The sequence below is a fragment of the Triticum dicoccoides genome, chromosome 6B (assembly GCF_002162155.2).
Source record: "Triticum dicoccoides isolate Atlit2015 ecotype Zavitan chromosome 6B, WEW_v2.0, whole genome shotgun sequence".
NCBI classification, from domain to species: domain Eukaryota; kingdom Viridiplantae; phylum Streptophyta; class Magnoliopsida; order Poales; family Poaceae; genus Triticum; species Triticum dicoccoides.
Window position 1 is genome coordinate 696281944 of NC_041391.1, and position 5210 is coordinate 696287153.

Consider the following 5210-nt stretch of genomic DNA (forward strand, 5'->3'; position numbering starts at 1 on the left):
GCGGACGACGCACGAGGCCGCCGCGTCGGGGCGACCGACGGGCAGACGCGCGGACGACGCGCGAGGCCGCCGGGTCGATGAAGAAGCCGGCCAATCGCGCCGGTGTTGGAGTAGAGGCGCACGGGGTCGACGGTGGCGGTGGGCGACGCAAACCGGATCACATAGACCGGAAAACCAAAAAGTAGACGCCGATCAAAGTAACTGGCGAGAGAGAGAAAACCCGGATCAAAGGATCGGGAAAAAAACTTTCTAGGGCAGCCGGCCAACACGGCCGGCGGACGAACCCTAGGTACGGGCGGCGCGGCCCCCGGCGGCGGTCATGGAGGCCGACCGCCTCGGGACACGCAGGTGCGGAAACGGCGGCGGCTAGGGTTTAGGATCGACTTGTGATAGATACCATGTTGGAAGGAAGAAAGGGATTGATGGAATGGTTGTTGTATTGCTTGAGCCTCGTGGACATATATATAGGAGTACAATCATCTACTTAGATTATAAGACAAGACAGAATAAGTCCTAATTTATCTCGTCTTTCTTAATAAATATTATACTCAACACAAAGGTCCAAAATAGCGCTGGCCGCTGCGCTGGGGCCCAAACGAGTGGAGCTGCTCTTATCCCCTGCGGGCGCAACGAGGTCTCGCTCGAGTGTGATGTACCGAGCCCTCCCGACTTCTCGCCAAGGATCCGAGCCGGACGTGTGCCTCTGCGGTCTACTATTTCTGTCAGCTGCTGCGCTGTCCAACTCTTCCACCAACTCTGCAGGCTCTGGAGCTCTGTCTACCACAGCCCAAGTTTTTTTCTTTTGAGAGGGTACCACAACCCAAGATTAGCACAACCCGGCCACTGCTGTGACCATGTAGCTACTCCCTCCGTTCGGAATTACTTGGCTCGAAAATGAATGTATCTAGAACTAAAATACATCTAGATACATTCATTTCTACGACAAGTAATTCTGAACGAAGGGAGTAGTTCTTATCAGATGACTTGATGTTGGTGCGTCAATTGAGCTTCAAAATTCAGAAAGAAGCGAATGTAAAATGCAGAAACAACTGAATATCAAGTTGTTGGTGACTGTTTTTTTTAAAGAATGGTTGTTTTACTTTCTTCTGATGAATACTATTGTTGATGCGTACAGCCAGTTTGTAATTTGAGGTGTTCCTACATGATTCATGCTGCAGTTTGGTTTACAAGTCTCAATTGACACCGACAAACTTTTATAGTAGTATGACTGGTACTTCCGGTACCAAGCAGCTAACATCACAAATACAGCATGATTCATGCTGTAATTTGCTTTACAAGTCTCAATTGATACTGAAAAAACTTTTACAGTATAACTGGTACTTCCGGTACTAAGCAGCTAACAGCACAATTACATGAGCTTCTTGTACATGCAGTTCTCCTAGGTGAAAGCCATTGGTGGATAAAGTTGAGATACTTTTTTGAATGCATGTAAGTTTTTTTGAATGGAAATGTCATCCCCATTTTAGGTTTCAAATCATCTTCACGTTCAGGGATGAAGGACGGGCACCGCAACAAGAACAATGAATCAATGAGCACCTTCGTGTACAAATAACTGAACTGAATACGGGCATGCTCGGTTAAATCAATCGACTCACACAGAGAGGAACACTTGCTTTCTTTATGGGTGTACTAAATTCTTCCTCGTTCATCTGCATCTGCGACATATTTGTAGATCCCATTACTACACCAACATGTGCATGATAAGCTGCAATGCCAACGGAAAGACCTAGCCAAAGACAATCAGTGAGCAAAATTACAGGCCCCGACAATGTAGAGATATGTGCACTTGTGCAGGTAAAAGCAAGAACAACGATTCCCAGCTTTTACAATAAAAATTGGCAACACTTGTATGAACGTCGGCATGAAGAGTTGCATTTAGGATAAAGATTGTACAACTCTGTTTCACTGCAAAACTAGCATAATCTTGAACAGTAAATATGATCCAAATCGACATCCGGTTAAGTTCAATCACATCATATCTACCAAGTGATATGTCTACGCTTGCATCTCCTTAAATATTAGCTTGGGGTGCCTTGGGCATCCCCAAATTTAGGGTCTTGCCACTCCTTATTCCTTAATCCATCGTGGTCTCACCCAAAACATAAAAACTTCAGCACACAAAACTCAAAAGAAACCTCGTGAGATCCGTTAGTAGAACAAGAAAAACATAAACTTTCGGTACTACTGTAAACCCATTTATATTTTATTATTGCATAATACCTACTGTATTCTAACTTCTCCGTGACTTATACCCCCGATAATATTCATAGATTCATTAAAACAAGCAAACTATGCAACGAAAACAGAATCTGTCAAAAATAGAACAATTTATAATGATCTGAACAAATGCAATACTTATGTAACTCCACAAATTCAGAAAAATTAGAAAAACATAGGGAATTTGTATATCAATTATGTGTAGAGTTGCCCACCAGATGCAGAGTTTTCCGCAAGCTCCAAGCCTTGCCTGAAACCGACGAAGGCATGCTTCCGGCCGGGTTGAATCCGGGCGAGTTGTGCGCACCGAGCCGACTCGAAGAGGTCGGTGGAGATGTCCAACTCAGGCTCTGACCCGCCAATATTGCCGATGAAGACGTGAATCCCGCCGAAGGGGACCCGGTACCCGTACATACTCGACTGAGTCGGCCTTGGAGCCACAGTCAGCATCGTTGTCGGTGTCAAAACCGGCAGATCTCGGGTAGGGGGTCCCGAACTGTGCGTCTAAGGATCGAAGGTAACAGGAGACAGGGGACACGATGTTTACCCAGGTTCGGGCCCTCTTGATGGAGGTAATACCCTACTTCCTGCTTGATTGACTTTAATGAGTATAGGGGTTACAAGAGTTGATCTACCACGAGATCGTAATGGCTAAACCCAAGGTGTCTAGCCTATATGATTATGATTGTGATTGCCTCTACGGACTAAACCCTTCGGTTTATATAGACACCGGAGGGGACTAGGGTTTGTACAGAGTCGGTTTACAGAGAAAGGAATCTTCATATCCGCGCGCTAAGCTTGCCTTCCACGCCAAGGAGAGTCCCATCCGGACACGGGGAAAGTCTTCCGTGTTGTATCTCCACGGCCCATTAGTCCGACCCATATCACATAGCCCAGACGCCCGAGGACCCCGTAATCCCGGACTCCCTCAGTAGCCCCTGAACCAGTCTTCAATGACGATGTGTCCGGCGCGCAGATTGTCTTCGGCATTGCAAGGCGGGTTCCTCCTCCGTACACTTCAAAGTAATTGACCACCAGCACTATATCCGGCTTTGTACAACAGTCATACCTCTGAATTACAAGGGAAGAATACATACAAGTTCTGTCCTCTGAAGATTTTACTGGTGAGATGTCACGTCCGGCCATTTTATTATTTCAAACCGTTCTTTGGCTTCCTGTTTTGTGTTTCGAGATGCAACCACCGACGACACGTCTTGTCAAAGTAGAGATCGTGCCCCCTTATTACGGGATTCTCATCAATACGGGTTTGGGAAACCCAACCGTGCCGTTTCGCACGACCCCTTGGAAATAGGAGAGCTTTAAGGCTCGTGGGGGACGCATGATATTCACTGCCTTTGTAAGAAGATAATATTACCCCTTTTTACCCCACGCCTTCGCCTTCCTCAGCCCATCCGCCCTCAAGCTCCAGGGCCCAAGCTTCAATCCTCTCCGTTCCCAGAAAGTACTCCAGCCATGTCCGGATCCGGAGCGCAGGGCAAATGGATGGCTTCCTTCGTCACGGAGAAAAACATCAAGGAACTCCAGGAAGCGGGGTACCTGGCCAAGGAGATCGCCCACCGGCTCCCAGCCAAAAAGGAGATCATCCCCACTCCAAAGCCCGGCGAGAGGGTAGTGTTTATCCCTTATTTTCTTCGCGGACTGGGGTTTCCCCTTCATCCTTTCGTCCGCGGCCTCATGTTTTACTACGGGCTAGATTTCCATGATCTAGCCCCAAATTCTTTCCTCAACATTTCAGCGTTTATCATCGTATGTGAGGCATTCCTCCGCGTTTCCCCCCACTTCGACCTATGGCTCAAGGTTTTCAATGTGAAGCCAAAAGTGGTGGACGTCCAGCACGCGGATTGCAGTGGCACTATGGTGAGTAAACTGCCCAATGTCACTTGGCCCAAGGGCACCTTCATGGAGACTATGAAGGGATGGTGGCAGGGGTGGTTCTATGTCACAGAGCCCCGTGACTCCACATGGGCTGCTCCTACGGAGTTCAAGTCCGGACCCCAATGCGGCTGGCATCCTGGCTCAACAAGGGCCTGGACTGGGCGTCGTCTGACGAGATAACGGTACTGTAGAAGCATATCAAGAGCATGGTAGACAAAAATACCATCCTCGCCAGTGTGATCCAGGTGATGCTCTTCCGCCGGATTCTCCCCTGTCGGGCGTGTCAAGAGCCCATATGGAAGTTCAACTCGGCCGGTCCCCGGACCCTGCAGCGGTTCTTTGGCACGAAGTACAAAGACACGTGGAAGCTGCTCTTCAAGGCTCAGAAGTCATGGCCGGAGACAACCGAAGGCCTCGTCTACGACAGCACCCACGCTGCAACCCCCGTAAGTTCTTTGATAACCTTACTTTGCGAGTCCAAGGAGCACACTAAGCTCTCCATTTTATTTTGCAGGGCTGGACAAAGAAGGCGGAATGGATTCACTGTCTAGCTCCGCTGCCCGAAGACCCAGCTATTCCCCTGTTGACGAGGATGCTGGTCCCGGTGGCGTACTAGGCGCCGGAAAAGAAAACCAAGGAGAAGGACAAGGAGGCCAAGAGTGGCATCCACCGTAAGGGTGCTTCGGACGTAGCGTCCGAGGACACCGAAACCCTCTCCTCTCTTGATGAAGAGGAAGAGGAGGAGGAAGAGAGCAACCCCCCCTAAGGGGGAGAAGAAGAAAAGGGCAGCCTCCGCCGATCTAGAGGCGGAGGCGTCCAAGAAGGGGAGAACCTCCCTTACAGATGACTCCGAGTCAGACGCCGATGAGTGGTGCCCCAGGCCAAAGCCCCTGGACGGATCGTAAGTACTTGAAGCTATATATATGTCCGGCTTTTCTGGCTTATAGTTATAATATGCCTAAATTGCATGCTGCAGTCCGGTTCATGTCCCCCGCCAGCGATCTTACTCTTCTGGGAATTCGCTGGGTCCAAACATGATGGAGAGTGAGTCGCCTCCACCAGCTTCCTCCCCCACC